This window comes from Sturnira hondurensis, unplaced genomic scaffold, assembly GCF_014824575.4.
Source record: "Sturnira hondurensis isolate 20B ecotype Veracruz unplaced genomic scaffold, ASM1482457v3 Scaffold0010128, whole genome shotgun sequence".
NCBI lineage: Eukaryota > Metazoa > Chordata > Mammalia > Chiroptera > Phyllostomidae > Sturnira > Sturnira hondurensis.
In genome coordinates, this window is record NW_028082759.1 from 21165136 (window position 1) to 21183034 (window position 17899).

Below are 17899 nucleotides of genomic sequence, written 5' to 3' on the forward strand. Positions count from 1 at the left end.
CTATCACTGTCTCCTTATACAGGCAATCAAACTGAGATACAGAGAATTTGACTTCTCAACGTCACATAGCTTTTTTTAAAAGTTCAATTTTAAACAGAAGCATCCATATGATCTCACCTTTAACTGGAATATAATCAACAAAAGAGAAAAGCAAACAAAATATAACCAGAGTCATTGAAATTAAGAACAATTTAACAATAGCCAGAAGGGAGTGGGGAGAGGACAGTAGGGAGAAGGGTTTTCAGGAACTACTATAAAGGACACATGGACAAAACCAAGGGGGAGGGTGGAAGCAAGGGAGGGAGGTGGATTTGGAGGGAATGGGGGGGAGGGGTGGGGAGAAAATACAGACAACTGTAACTAAACAACAATAAAATGATTTAAATTTAAAAATCAAGAAGACATTAAATAAATAAATATAAGACAGAAAACTGTACTTGAACAAGAACTAAATAAAAATAAAAATAAAAAATAAAAAGACGTTTCAACAATTAAATAAATAAATAAACAATAAGATGAAGCCTCCAACTGCAGAACTCACAATCTTTACCGTTATATAATACTGCTTTTGGGAGGGGGGAAGAGGCATACCTAAAACTAAGAAAATAGGATTGATGAAAATGATGTACATACATACTCAGATGAAACTGTAGATGAAGATACTGGGAATTTTGTGACAGTTACTAAAAGGAAGTTGCAACACCAAAACACAACACTCCTAATCTAGGGTGTGTGGTTCGCAAATGGCAGCGTGACCAGCGTTCACATGAATAAATAAGTTAATGAAAACTGCACAGGTGATAGAAGTTACCTTTTATAGCTATGCATGAAAAGATCACCTTTATTTCTCTGTAAAGAATAATTAAAATAAATATCAGAACTTTGTGATATTTTATCATAGTCATAAGTAATGTATATTTTCATTATTGAATTTTCAGAGCTTGTATCTACATGACTCTAGAGTAAACTTGATTATTATTAGTTAATCTTTTATTAAATTCAATATTAGTGTACATCATATACCAAATGTAGTGAATAAATGCATGAAAGAGTACTTAAACTGATTTTTTTAATGTAGAAAAAACACGGCAAGAAAGCCAACCAAAATGAACAGTGATTTGGTATTATTCACTGGAAGTAAAGAGATGAGAAAGGAAACTTATTTGCATATTGGAAAATATATTTAATGGTAATTATGCAATTTGTATATGCCAAGTGGGTAAAATGGATCAATAGCAACCTTTTCATCTAAATAGATGATCTATTCAAATATTTACCTAGCACAATACGCTACAAGGCAATCAGCCTTATTCTTGCACCTGCACACCCATGGAACACTCCTGTTTGGTAGCAAGTCTTTCTCACTTACCTATGTATGTATGTATAGTTGTATGCATGTGTCTATCTATCAATCTATCTATCATCTACTGTTCAGCCTTATGACTAAATTTTTCAGCCTTCTTACATTAGTTTTGGTGGTAAATTCCTACTCTTTCTTTAACTTAGTTTTGATTCTCCATAGCTCCTTGCTATTTGGAATTCAGGGTGCATCATCTTCTCTAGAATGTCCAACTTCTCTGCAGAAGAAGAAAAACTTGGTCTCACATAGCTCCTTATGACCCAACCTGCCTTCTCCTCCTTCCAGCTGCTCATTTCATCCTTTTTTCTGTCAACTCCATTTTTAGACCCACTGATAGCTTCCTAGAACCTTTTTCCCTTTTATATGTCTTCTAATCTCTCTAGTATCTCTTTACTTACTCTGATGCATTAAAATGTTGAGAGCTATTCCAAAAAGTCCTTCACGTTGTATCGAGCCTAACAGAAAATATTGCGCTGAGTACATAAAGAAATTCCCTCTGTCAGTATGGTCAAAGTGGCACCTACTCTCAGGTCGCAAAAGTAGACCCACTAAGTTTGGGTTCATTTTGACTAGGGTTCAAATGCTAAATGTACAGATTATTGTCTTGGCTTAACCCAGTAACTACCTAAGTTAATGAAATTAAACATCTCCCCAGATAAAATGCAGGGAAAAAAAAGAAATTACGTATCTTCTGGTACGGCTTCACTGACTCAGAGAGGGTTAAATAATTACTCTTCTTTTTAGTACTTGAAGGCTATTCCTTCCATTTCCCAGAAAGTCCTATTCAATTTTTTTTCTTTTTATATTAAATTTATTTGGGTGACATTGGTTAATAGGATCATACAGGTTTCCAGTGTACGATTCTGTGACACAAGATCCGTATTTGCATTGTGTGCCCACCACCCAAAGTTGAATCATTTTCCGTTATTCTATATTTGCCCTCTTTTTCCCCACCCCTCCCCCCTCTTCCCACGGTTATGAGTTGTCTGTGTGTGTGTTTCAGTTTGATATCCCACATATGAGTGAAATCACATGGTTCTAAGCTTTCTTTTTTTCTGACTGACTTATTCTGCTTAGCATAATAGTCTTATGGTCCATTTCTGTTGCAAATAGGAGTATTTTCATCTATACTTACGGCTGAGTAGTATTTCATTGTGTATATGTACCCCATCTTCTTTATCTAATCATCCATCAAACACCACTTTGGTCGCCCCCATGGCTTGACCACTGTGAATAATGGTGCAATGACCACAGGGATGCATATGTCTTTGCAAATAAACGTTTTCCAATTTTTCAGATAGACACTCAGAAAAGGGATTGCTGCATCATATGGCAACTCTATCCTTACTTTTTTGAGAAACCTCTGTCCTGTGTTCCATGGTAGTGGTACCAATCTACATTCCTACCACCTGTGAATATGGATTCCTATTCCTCCACAACTCCCCCAACACATGTTATTACTCGTCTTGTTGGCCATAGCCATTCTAACAGGTGTGAAGTGGCATCTCGTTGTAGTTCTGATTTGCATTTCTGTAATAGCTTCTGATTGAACATTTCTTCATATACCTGTTGACCATTTGCATTTCTTTATTTTGTTTTAAAGGTTTTATTTATTTACTTATTTGTAGAGAGAGGGGAAGACAGGAGGAAAGGGAGGGAAAGAAGCATCAATGTGTGTTTGCCTCTTGTGTGTCCCCAACTGGTGACCTGGCCCGCACCCCCGGCCTGTGCTCCGATTGGGAACCGAACTGGCATTCCTTTCGTTCACAGGCTGGCACCCAATCCACGGAGCCACACTAACCCAGGCCATTTGCATTTTTAACAAGCAAAAAAAACGTTAAACTGGATATGGACCATAGGTTATGAAGAAAAGATAGGACACACCTAATTTTAAATTGCATAATAAATGAAAGATAGATAGCTTAAATAAATAAATTTATGAAATAAGAAATCTAAATGAGTAAGACATTTAAAAGTAACATCTTGTGCAGTCATTAAAATGTACAAATAAATATATCATTTCACCTACAAAATTGGTGTAAAATTAATTGATAACACAGTGATATAGACATATGGTGAAATGATTGTTTTCAAACATTGCTGTGGTACAATCTTTCTGGAGGCAAACTGTAACTAATTACCAAAACACTTAAAATTCTCATATGTCAACCTGGAATAGTAATCTCTAGAAACTTAACCCCAGGAAATTATCACAGATCCACTTGTAAAGATCTATTTATTTTTAATCAAAGAGTATTTATATTTGTATATTCTTGGTAGTAACCTAGAAAAAAGGCACTAAATAAATAAATGTTGATACACTCTTAAAAGATGAAGCTATGATATTATAAAAAATTATACCCTAAGAACCCTGAAACAACAATCCAAAAGAACCTATGCACCCATGTTCAGAGCAGCACAATTTACAATAGCCAAGTGCTGGAAAGAGTGTAAGTGCCACCAGCAAATGAATGGATCCAAAAACTGTTACATTTACATAACGGAATAGTACGCAGCAGAGAGAAAGAAAGGAGGAGTTCCTACTTATTGCAACAACATGGATAGACCTGAAGAACATTATGCTAAGTGAAATAAACCAGGGAGTGAAATAAAAATACCATACAATCTCATCTACAAGTGGAACCTAATCAACAAAACAAACAAGCAAGTAAAATGTAACCAGAGGCATTGAAATTAAGAACAATCTGACAGTAACCAGAGGAGAGGTGGGAGGGGATAATTGGGGGGAAAGGAGGAAGAGATTTTGGGAACATGTGTAAAGGACACATGGACAAAACCAAAGGGGGGTAGGATCAAGGGTGGGAACGGGGGATGGGTGGGTTGGTGGGGAGCAGTAGGGGAAAAACGAAGACAGCTGTACTTGACCAAAATTTTTTTTAAAGTTAAAAAAATACACAATAATATGAGGAAGAATCATAATTTAACTGAATAAATTTTGTTAAAATGTTTCCCAAATTAAAACACAAAAAGAAAGAAACACACTGGAATATGAGTATTTACAAATAGGTAATAGTATTATATTGGTAGTTTTAATTTTATTCTTTAAGATAACATAAAGAATGAAACAATTTCATAACCAATAAAACAATCCAATGTGTAAGAAATATAACCAGTTATCAAAAATTAAAATCAAGTTATAATTACCCATAATGGTAGTGAAAAAAACTCTAAGCTTAAAGGAAAAATTATATAAATGGGAAAAGAGCAAAGTTTTTAAATACTCATTACCTTATTCCTAATATTTAACTAGTTTACTGATATTATGTGAGATCACAACACATATAAACTTGCACATTTACAATACACAAACTACTTATTGGAACACTTTATATATGGGAAATTATAAAATACCATCAATTTCAATATTTTATTTTACCTAAGATCCTGACAATACCTGCAATTATTATTTCTTTTTTAAAAAATATTTTACTTATTTATCTTTAGAGGGGAAGGGAAGGAGAGAAGGAGAGAAGTATCAATGTATGGTTGCCTCTTGTGAGTCCCCTGCTGGGAACTGGCCTGCAACCCAGGCATGTGCCCTGACTGGGAATTGAACCGTGAGTGTGTGGTTCGCAGGCCCACGCTCAATCCACTGAGCTACACCAGCCAGGGCATATTATTTCTTATTAATAAACCTATTACCCTATACAAAGATTATTATGGTTCAGAGAAAAAAGTCACACAGTGGCCTAGAATACTTTAATACTCCACATTTTTGGATTTGCAGCAGTCTTTAAGTTATGCTTTATTTCATATATGTTTTTTCATATCTTCATTTTGAAAAAGCAAACATAATAAGTTATTGCTACAATTATCAGTACATTTTAACAACAATGTATAATTTAAATGCAAAGCATTATTTTACCCGTACATCAATCTACTGTATAACTGAAATGGGAAGAAGATGAACAATCACACCTGGGTCTAAGGCATCAGTTTAAAAAAGCTAATTCCATAGAAAAAGTATGTAACAAACTTATTTACCTAAAAAGAGCTAGCAGTCGTTAAAAGATTATTATCCAGGAATCATTTATGTTAAATTATTTACATATATTTTAACATTTCAAAATGATTTGAAATCTAAGTCCATTTTAAATATTTGTCGATTGACATATACATTTAACAAACATATCCATTTGGAAAATATGTTCCCTTTATACTTTTAAATTTTTGTAACCTTTTTAAAGTTTCTATAGAAGGAAAGATACATTCATTTAAAAATTATTTCCAAAATCTTGGTAACTATTGCATATGTGGAACACGATGAATTACTTGTGCAGCAAAACCTAAGTTTTGTTGTCTGTTACTGATCTTTTCTTGTGCTTGGTCCTCTATGTCTGTTTATAATGGGCCAAGCCTGAGGTTTAAAGATAACTCAGTATCTCTGACTTTAAAAGAGCCTTGTAAAAGAGTCTCACTTAGCAACGTCTCGCCTTTCAAAGTCCTGACGTCCCGCCTGCTTCTGCCATTGCAAAAACGCCCCCTCTCTTTCTGTCCCTCCAGGTTCCGTAGAAGGGGAATTTTGACCACCCAGGCGTCTGGAGCAGGGACCTTTCAGTCTCTGGGTCCTTGCTGGCCTGTCACTGAGGTGCCTGCCAGCCATCAAGTCCAGGTTCACAGTAGGTCCACAAGTGATGGCTGGTCACACTTTTTCTTTTAGAAAGGGAGTGAGCCCCCTGCTACTAAAAAGAGTACATTCAGTTGTCTGCTAGTTGCTGTATGTGTTAAAAACATTTCAGGGTCTTTGTTGCTTTCTTAGTGCTATTTAGTATTGAAAAGGGATTTTTCAATGTATTGTGAAAAGTTAAAGTAGAACATGTACAATTAAAATAAACTACTTAATTTTAAAATAATAGCTTTGATAAAAATATGTATAATATGAAATTATAGATAATCATATAGCATTTTATTTAAATGTAAAATAACAAAAGGAAAACATTATTTTGCTCTAGTGTGTTCTAGAACTATAAAATAGAGATTTTGATTTAAATTTAAATATAAATCTAGACATAGATTTGTATTTCATGAATTATTATTTTTAATTTTTTAAATATTTTTTTTATTTAATTCTTGTTCAAGTACAGCTTTCTGTCTTATATTCCCAACCCTGCCCGCCCCCCCCCCCCCCCCCCCGCCCCGTGCTCCCCACCTCCCTCCCATTTCTGGGCCCCGCCCTTAGGTATTGTCCATGTGTCCTTTATACTTGTTCATGTGAGTCCCTCCCCTTTTCCCCTATGATTCTCTCCCCTCTCACCTCTGTTCATGAATTATTTTAGATAGCAAACATGACTGTCGTATATTTCACCTTACCTTTTTAACGTGATAATTAGAAAATCATACTACTGTTGCTGGTATTTAAGAACAAGTTGATATTCAAGAATGATAAGAATAAATAAGTTTACATAAATTATGCAAGTTATTCAAACTATACAAAATTATACAAATTATACAGGTTAACGTAAATTAACTTCTTCAACGACCTCCGTGAGCATCGTTTTTCACTGCATTCCACGTGGGTCGTCTGAATGGTCACTGAGTGAGCTGTGTGCTCAGGAGCAGTGCAGCTTTGCGGCCCTGGAGGAAGTAAGCGACTGTACCTCTGCCTCGACAGGCCACAGCGGCTCATTCCTAAGGAGAGAGCTCTTTCCCAAATGACTCGTCTCCTCTGAGTGGCGGCCCCCAACAAAAACCCGGGAGGTGACTGACAGAGTCTGAGATGAGTCCGCAAGGGCGACAGAAAGGGAGTGGGGAGCAAAAGCTCTGCAAAGGGCTATAAGGCTACTCTGCCTAGAAAAGGGGTTTTGAAAGTTAAAAAAAAGGTACGTAGGACTCCAGGTTTATAAAATAAATAGATCAATAGCTGATGAATAGCAATTTCAGAAAATATCCACTTACCATCAAGAGAAGGCATACCCAGAATAACGTAGTGAAATGTTTGGAACAATTGTCTTAAGAGAATTTTCCTCGTGTAAAACTCCAGCTGTAAGTACTTACCATTATATCAGAAAGAGCAATATTTAAACATATAAAAATTGTGAAGATAAATTTATATCTATAGTTAATTCGATTTGTGTATTAATTACATTATATGTTACACAGTAGTAATCCGGAACAATATGTATTTTTTAGAATCATCTCATTTTACAGAAATAAATAGGACTCACACCTGATTCTGTAAACAGTCTTCTCCAAAAAGCAACTCTGAGGTCATATTTAAAGTCATATTTAATATATTCCTAATATCTATATTATTTATTCCTGTTAAATTAATGTAATTGCTATAATAAAATAGTATGCACCATCTTTTAAGATATTATTGAATGCATTTTTTCATTAAAAACTTTTCTTTTCAAATTTTACTAAGCTTAAAACATACATTTTTTTACACTGGTTTTCGTATTGAGTTTTATGTTTTTCTTTCTTATTTATTTATTTGTGATATTCTAAGTATTCTAAGTTGACACAGGGTAAGTCTAAATTAAATGAGAAAAGCACTTGATTGTTTTAGTAAGTAATAAATACAATTACAATCAAATAATTTAGATATCATTGGAATAACACAATTGTTTAATTTTCAGAATATCTAACTCTAAGTTTTGGAAGGTGACCAAGCACCTCTCTAATTAGTATCCAAGTCCAAGATCATTATTTACAAAGAAGTGTGCCATCATTAGCAATGATGGACAGCTCCAGTGTTTCAGGCCGCTGTTTTAAGCAATTGACGGTTCCTTTTGTTGATAATCAAATGGGGACGATAATACTAATTAGTATCTTTCAGGAAGGCAGGCTTCACTTTGAAGAGATAAATGCAGAATGCCTGCTGATCACGGCTTCCTCCTGTTCTCAGGGTTTTGTAGGCCATTCCACAAATTAAAGATGTCCTGGATAATCTTCCATCTTGAATCTNAGATCATTATTTACAAAGAAGTGTACCATCATTAGCAATGATGGACAGCTCCAGTGTTTCAGGCCGCTGTTTTAAGCAATTGACGGTTCCTTTTGTTGATAATCAAATGGGGACGATAATACTAATTAGTATCTTTCAGGAAGGCAGGCTTCACTCTGAAGAGATAAATGCAGAATGCCTGCTGATCACGGCTTCCACCTGTTCTCAGGGTTTTGTAGGCCATTCCGCAAATTAAAGATGTCCTGGATAATCTTCCATCTTGAATCTGCTGTTTTCATTAATTACTTTATTATCATCATTTATTGAGAATATTTTATGATAAGGAACAGCCAATAGCTATTGAGTACTCCTGTGAGCTAGGCTCCATTTAAAGCACTTTAGGGTATTAACTCCTTGAAATTTCACAAGGGGCCTATAAGAAGAATTACTATTGCTATTACTATTTTAGAGATAAAGAAACGGACAGAAAAAGTTAAATAATGCTCTCTTAATCCCTATATTGTACTGCCTCTTAAATTGGAAAATTAAAAATAAGTTCATTACAATTAAAGTGAAAAAATTTAAGTGATTGTGGTTTTTCTGCCTGTTCCTCTAATCTAATCTTTGTACTATCCAGATACAGAACATCACTGTTCTCTGGACAAAGAGAACATTTTGGCACAAATAATAGTACAGAAATCATGAGGAAATGACATTAAATCAGAAGACACTTTAAATTCTGAATGATTGTAGTGCTACTTAATTCTAACATTGTGGACAAGGAGTTAACATGAAGCACTGGGTGTCTTCCAATCAAGCTTTTTTGCAAGTACTTCAATTATATCTTCTTCCTTTTGTAGATAAATATTAATAAAAGTTAGGCTAAGATGAAGGGCGAGAACTTTACTATAGGCGGTAGCCAGGTAACAGAGCCATAATAATTTTCTAACTCTGCATCAGGGATTATTCCACATTTTATGTTATACAATACTTACAATATCCCTGGCTGGTGTAGCTCAGTGGATTGAGCATGGGCTGCAAACCAAAGGGACCCTGGTTCGATTCCCAGTCAGGGCACATACCTGGGTTGCCGGCCAGGTCCCCAGTGGGGGCCACGTGAGAGGCAACCACACATGGATGTTTCTCTCTTTCTCCCTCCCTTCCCCTCTCTAGAAATAAATAAATAAAATCTTTCAAAATTTAAAAAATCCTTAAAATACAATTAGATGTTCTTTTTAAAATGTATATACATATTAGAAGTACATATTTATATAATTTCCAGACGCCACTCATTTTCCCAGAATAGCTGTATCTGTTTGCACAACAAATCAAGGGTTCCTGCCCTAAGTTTTTGAACAAAATATCTTATCTTCCTTCTCGTTAACTAGTGATAGCATTTATTTATATGCCTTGCTTTTATTGTCTTCAACATATTGAGAAAATATATTTGGTGCTGTAAATTAATGGCATGATAAATTAAAATACAATAAGAAGACCAAGACTTATAATGAGTTGAGCAGACACTGTGGGCAAGAGGCAATCACTCCTCACAGCAGACTGTTGGTGCCTGGCCCAGCTTCTTGGGCTTAATTACCAGTTAAATAAACTCAGCCTCCAAGTGTTATGAGTATTGTTCCTATTAGGAGGGGGGACCCAAGAAACACAAATTATCTTAAGGAGATCGGGCCCCTTGTACCCAGGACTTCCCACTAGCTGCGGGTTCTAGAACCCACCTTTATCAATGGACCAGCTGGCATTTTTGTGAGAGTCTGCATATAGCTTCAATTAAATTTTTTGAAGACTTTTCAACACCTTGGCCCATTTCATGATGGGTGATTTACAAGCCCACCTGCCCATACCACGCTGAGTATTCAGCAGTTTTTGTCCCAAAACAGCATGACCCTTGAGCCCCACTGTCCCTATTCACCCCATCTTTGCCCCACCTTCACCCCTTTTTTTATTTCCCCAGATGAAAAAAGTCCTCAAAGGGCAATGTTTTGCTGATGTGGAAGAGTTGAAATAAAAAGAAAATGGCAGAAGCACTAAAAAGCATCAAAATCAGTGAATTCAAAAGCTGTTTTGAGTAGTGGGACAAACGGCTTAAGAGATGCATTGTATCAAATGGAGAGTACTTTGAAGGTGACTGAAGTTGAATCATGTAAGAATAAATACACAATTTTTATAAATAAATTGTTTTTTGGTGCTCCCCCTTCTATCTAACATTTTAAAGCTCTGCAAGAGAGACTGAACTGCAGAGTTTATCTTGCTATCCCGCCCCACCCCTCATATGAGAGCTGAGATTTTGTTGCCTGATCCCCTCTCAGCCATTACCCAGTGGCCATCTTGCCAGGGAGAAAAGATGATCAGAAGTTTAAATCTACAGGCAATTTGTGGCAGGTGGCTTGACTCACCCAAAAGCCATCTGCCTAAAGCATGGGTGGCAAACACGAGGCCCGAGGACTGAGTCTGACCCTCCACCTGTTTTATCCGGCTTGGCACCTTATTTCTACCAGGCAGCAGCACTGAGCTCTTGCTTAACTGTTCAGGGTAGTGATGTTTATACAGTCCTAAGATTACATTAGGCCCTTTGAAGGCAACTGTGAGGCTGATGTGGCCTCCAGTGAAAATGACTTTGACATCCCTGTTCTATACAATAAGTACCCTTAATTGTATATTTGCATTTGGCTGTGTGAAATTTAAGAAATAGGATAAAACAATTAAATATTTAAAAAAAAGAATGAGTGATATGAAAGCATAGAAGAAATTTTAATTATTCCTCCTGCCAAAAAAGAAGCAGAATAAGAGAATATTATAAAACTTTACTAAAATGCTGCCATTGTCAACACTCTTAAACCGGAATTATCACCACTGCTCTTCAAAATGCTGCAGAGGCAATTTCGTTAGCACAATGGAAGGACCGATTTTTACCATTGGAGAGGAAGGGCTCTGTGGACTGGGGAGCCCACAAAAGTGCTCAGCATCCCCTTCCACAACAAAGGCAGCTCACAGGAGGAATAAAGTCAAGAAATTGATCATAAGTATACCTAACAAGGTCAAAACTAAAGGGGAGCAGGAGTTCCTGAAGGACAGTAATAATTTATCATTTAAAATGAGAGTGCGGTCTTTTCTGTCCCTTTTTATGGAGGACGAAGGCATTCTCAGATAAAAGGAGAGACTCGGCTCTGTAGCAGGCAACAAGGCATATCTTCCGAGCATCCACTTGCCGCTCTCAAGGAAGGTGCTGGGCAGGGAATGTGTCAGGAGGGGAAGAGAAATAGGTACTGAGAGAGCATTATCGAAATAAAAATGACAAATGAGTTTAAGACGTACATTCAGCTAATTCCAATGAGCGAGAAAAAGTTAAGGGGTAGGATATTTATATATTAGTATTAAGTCCACGTGCTGAGACAGGAAACATACTAGGCAAGTAGTTCTTATGTTCTTAAAACTATATGTTACAAGTAGATAAAAAGGGAAGTACATCATTCCCTTTGAAATTACCTCAAACACTTTGATTTCCATCATTTTCTGGGTCTTTTCGACTCTGAGGTTGTGAAATTGCAGGTTCATGACTCGGCATTTTATAGTGATGTCACTGGAGGGTGTATGCAGGCTGTCAGACAGATGTTTCCGAACCGTGGCAAGGTCTCTGTATTCAGAAACTTCATGTCTGAAGTTTTCTTGTTCTCATTCTTCAACAAATAATTGATGCTTAAATTAACTTTTCTTATTGTTTCATTTTGCAAACTGCTGAATATACACCACTACCTAGTAAAAAAGGGAATTCCATGTTTTCTCACTACGGTAAACACAACGGTGCATTCCACGTCTATAGTTCTGCCTTGGGGTGTGTTTATATTTTAAACAAGAAACAGGTCACTGTCTTCATTCCTTCCATAGCATTCATCACTCAGGCAGATACCTCACGTGTCCCTGTATTTAATTGGTGTGTTTCTTTCCCTAGTTCGAAGGTAAGCTCCATTGCAAGAGCCTTGTTTTGTATAACTCACAGATCAATATATAGTTGTTAATATCTATAGTAAGAAGAAAATCTCTCTTGAAAGACAAAAGTCTAGAAATGTTTGTGTTAAAACAATTCATTTTGTATAATTCAAAGTGAATTTCCTATAAGAAATAGCTTATTTTGTAACTACAGAGTTTGTTTTATTATTACTGTTATTTAATTTTATAAGAAGGCATGTGAGCAGAAATTGGGTTGCAATCAATTAAATTTTCAGACATCACATTTTAGAAGACATTAGACTAATGCTACAAACTGTAATATGTACACACAGTCACATTTGCAACTGGATCTTTTAAGAAACACAATAGCTGATAACACTATAGATATTAAAAATATAACATATAAATGGTTAATATACCAAATATTGAATGCTAAAGAAATCCTTGTAAATTCAATTAAAATAAGGGTGTATTTTATTTTAAATTAACCTTAACTTTCATTTTTCAAAATTTCTGACAAGACACATTTTCCTAAGCCCCAGATTGTCAAGGTGGTTTTATTTTTTTTTCCATGGCCTTTGTAGGGAAAGTTGTCCATTTTATGTTTCTGTGCCTAATTCAGGTTTTGAAATACTTTAATGCAAAGGGAAGTAATTAGTAAATATCTCCTAAAAATCTTTTAAGATTGTATTTGACGTGATTAATTTTTAACTGTCTTACCAAAAATTTAAACTATAAACTGTAAAATATTTGGAGGATATGGTTAGACATAGTCTGTTTCTTATCTCGAGACGATAAATGTCCTGTTTCAGCTGACAAATGGCAGTATTTAATAAATTAATTGTTTCAGATGTTAGCTAAATTATTTTGCAACAAAATTCAGCCCTGCAAATCATTGTCTTAAATGCACGATGACCTCTGGTTTTTAGCAGATAAATTATCCCCCATCCAAACTTTGTGTCACCAGTTATTTTATTGGCCTGGTTGCAGATGGGCTGTTATAAAATGAATTAATTTTGATCAAGGCATTTTCTGTTTGTGCTCCCATGCAACTGAGTGCTTTGTAAAACGTGTACTTTCTCAAAAGGAGCACGCTGTTCAAAAGTTACACTTTGAGTATCTGAACCAAATTGAGTTCCGCCAGTCATAAAAATTAGAGAAGACCAATGATAGTACTTAAATCATTAAATGTCTTGAAGATGTAAAACATTTTCTTTTAAAAAATGATGCAAGAGAATCTGTACACTAGATTTATTGAAGAGTGTGAAATTCACCCCTTCAGATGCAGAATAGCCAAAAATGTGGACCCGGGCTTCCCCTAACAGTCTGCTGTTGATTTACCAAGAGCTATCCATGGGCCAGGGTTTGAAGGAGAATCAAATATTTCAATGACGTTCGTTAGTAAGTAAACACAACTTACGTGGCATGGTAATCTATAAGCATACTATAATAAGCAAAGCATACACTTACCTTAAGTAATTGGCTGTATGTAATATTTCGAGAGAATTCCTGAGGCTAGCAGGAAAATGAATAATGACTCAGGACCTCAAAGGAAAGAGCCTGGTAGCAAAGAGCCCGATACGCAGAGTGTGCTGTTGGGTCGAAGCATTTCTGGGCTTGGATTGAAATTCTTGTTTCATTACTTTTAACTTCACGGTTTTGAACAAACTGCTTCACTTGAGGGACTTCTTTTTATTCAGAGAGGAAAATGCTTCACCTCTGGGGTTTGGGGAAACATTAAGTGATGTGGCAAGATGCAAGCGCTAGGTTCAAGTCTCAATGTTACTTATTCTATCTTTTGCAAAATGGCAATCAGTGGCCCACGCACCGTTGAAAATGGTACGTGTGAATAAAAACAAGCACTCATTTTTGAGTGCAGACATTTTGGAATGATTCTGTCATAAAAAATAGGGTTTCACTAGAATTTTTTGGGATCTGAAGATATCGGGTACAAGATAATGCTAATCGTGTTAAAAGCAAAATTAAGCGGCGTTTGGCACTTTAAAAGCTTGGTGCCTCTGACAGGGCAGAGCTGAAGTGGCCAGCAGGATTAGGATAAGAAGAATGGTAATTATGCTTACTTTGATGTTGTAAGTCTGCGGTTTAAAGGGGGTTGGGTTGTCTTTCCGTTTGGCAGTTTTCCCAGCCACTAAATTCATTTCAGCGGCTTGCTGAAGGACAGCATGGGCTTTTCAATAGAGAAATCTCAGTTAGCTGTGTTTAGAATTGAATTGTTTCCTATATTGAAACACTGGCCTACTTCCACCCGTATGAGTATGGAATCAGCTGTTTTATAAGTGAGTCATTGAAAAACATATGCAGTTCAGTTTGTTGGGCAACATTGGAAATGCAAAATCTCAAGCTGACTCCACAAATGAATGTTGAGGCCTAGAGACTCACAGAAGAAACGTATCGATCATATAACATTCTTTTTTTATAAGGGACTTTCTTTTTAAACGTAAGAATAAAACTCTGACAGTTAAAAATTTAACAAAATTGTCTTAAATATTTTCAGATAACTATTGCAAGCTATATATACATTGTACATGTTACATATATTATATATTTGCACATATATAGCTTTTTAAATTAGATATTTAACAACAGAAATGTATTTCATTGATGCCATGTTACTATTCAGGTGTATGTATCTGAACTTAGTTTTCTTTAGCCTACTGTATTTTTTGGACTATAAGATGCATCCCGCCCCCCAATTTGGGAGGAATAATGGTCCTTAATGCTGCTGTTGAGTTCCGTTTACTTTTGCATTGGTGAAATATTATGTTATTTATGTTATTAAGTATTTTACCACATTTTTTGCTTCAAAATTTTTTTCTATTTTCCTCTCAAATGTAAATGCATTTTATGCGTCTAAAAATACAAAAAATACAGTAATTCTAAACTTTCATAAGAACAATATGGTTAATGTTACCAAACATATTTGATTTTTTTAAAGATTTTATTTATTTATCTTAAGAGGGGAAGGGAAGAAGAGAGGGAGAGAAACATCAATGTATGGTTGCCTCTCGTGAGTCCCCCCCTGGGAACTGGCCTGCAACCCAGGCATGTGCCCTGACTGGGAATTGAACCACGATCGTGTGGTTCTCAGGCCCGCGCTCAATCCAGTGAGCTACACCAGCCAGGGCCATATTTGATTTTTATCATATGAAATATATGCTCTTATCTTTTATATTGCATATACAAATAATTTAATGTGTTATATAAAATACAGGTTCCTGCCACTTTTGCTCCAAGTTCAAAAATTGTCATTCAGTCATTAATAAAATAATTCAAAACAACGTTCTAAATATTATTATTAATCTAATGGAAGAACAAATTGAAGTCCTATGCTAAAACTAAGCATTGTCTAAAGTATAAATGTGGGTGGAGATGGTGAGCCCCCTCTTGCCCTCAACAATCTGTAACAGACACACTGGTTTTGTCCCTGAATCCAGACATAGCCTGTAGGTCTGCTGGATGGAGGTCTCCAGAAAAGCAGTATTCATTAGCTGAGTGCACATGTGAAATAAAATGTATTGTTTCACTTTTGTATTGAAGAGTATGGAAGAGATACACAGCATTTGGTAGCACTGTGGTCCGGGACACCGCACTTCTGTAACGGTGGAGCTACTGAGAACCTGGGAAAGGAGAAGGTGGGTAGGGTTCACTGGCTGCGTTTGTGGTCTGTCTTTTTTAATGAATATGCATTTGAATGTGGTTTTCAAAATTGTATTTCTATTGGATGAAGGTCCTTAAAATAGTTTTGCACATTTTTTTCCTCCCCTCTTAAACCACTCTCCCTCATTTTCCATTTTCCTCTTCTCAGGTATTGTAATTCTAAGCCCTACACAACTAATACTATATTTATCCCAATAGAATATACATAATTGTTTCAAGCATTGAACTGCAAACACTCCCCTTGACAAAAAGCCTATTTCCTTTCCTCATGGAGTCAATTGAAAGCTATAAATTGACTTGCTTTTTCCCAGGATTTCCTTCTTGGTAGCATTGCCAACAGTGTGGGAATTTCCCATTGCCATGAAGGGGTTTGGGAGCAGGGTGATAGTACTTCCTATTTCCTGTGAACTGAAAGCAAGGGAATGAGGAAAATGAAAATGATAAAGTTCATAGATTATATCTCACAATAAAATGAGAAGAAAAATTGGAAATAAGTGACATGAGAATGTTGAGAATGGAAACGTTGAAAAATAATTTAATGGGGAGAATAAATGTAAAAGACAGAACCAACACAATAAGAAACAAGGATCAGCATGAATCAGTCATATATATTAACTGTAACATATTTAATAGATGGGAACTCGGTTGTCTTCATGAGGAGACTGCTTAACGAAGCCAAAATGAGAGTGACATTTTGCAATAATGACATTTGAGATTGATGATAGTTCAGTGAGATAAAACGATAGAAGCTTGAAGAAAGAGTTTAAGTATGAGTTTAAATATTTGTAGAGAAAAGGTGAAGTGATTTCTAAACTTAGCTCCTTCTAATCCCATAACCACAGCATACAATTAAAAATAGAAAACTCCCCAAAGAAAATTAATTTTGGTATAACCTAATGTTTATCTCATCACCAAAACAAAAGACTGTCAGAAAATAATGACCCATAATTGAACACAAATACATTTCTGCCTCCTGCGTAAATGAATTCAAGGGTGACGTGATCAATTGCAGAGCTCCATCGGAAAACTGAGGGCAAATTTATACAACTTTAAATTTATAGATGACCTTAATTTTATGGCTAGTTATAGCAATTATTCAATGAATTCTATCAAATATTACCTTTGCTTTGTATATCACATCACCATAGGTGAATCTATAAATTGTTTTATTTCTTTTTTTTTGAGAGGGGAAGGAGTTATTAAAGAGTTGTCAAAAGTTTGGATCTGAATTTATCAAAAATATCTTATGGAGTAATGCATTCTGAAATTAAGAATATTAAAGCATTTGTAATCTTTCCAGAGTACATGATGTCTCTATAAAAATTAAATTTTATAGAGAGACATGATATATCTAAATAAAAGATAAAATTATAATAGAAGACAATTCTATGTAAAAGGGAAAAGCAAAATTATAAGTATTTCATAAATCTCAGCAAAGTGTATCTTTCTGGAAGTCAATAATTTTTGAATCTCAGGTGATTTTCATCAATTTAAATTGAAAAGATAAAAAAACCCTAAGTCAGTTTTGGTATAATTACTGTCATTAGTATTATTATGATGATTATGATGATGATTTAGCTACCATTTGCTATGTCAATATTGACATATGATCCATAGAGGGAATATTTGAACAATACTTCCTTAACAAAAATTATGTCATATACTATTTATTATAAAAGACAGTTCCAAATACTTATAGAAGGAATAACAATTAAATCGCTGTTAACACTTTCTGATTCTAATAATAAATAATAACATCCATTGAGCGTAATTTTATAAAATTTACTTTCTCTGTTTAATAAGTATTAGAATGTGTTTTTAATCAATTATATCCTACTAATAAGTGAATGAGTGAATCAAACAAAAAAGGTTCAAAGACAAACAAACATTTCAGGACACAAGAAAATAAATATTTTTTATTTTTTACACTTTTAACAGTTTAATATGTTTGAATGTAATAAAAATTCTGAAGTATAATATGGAATTTATTA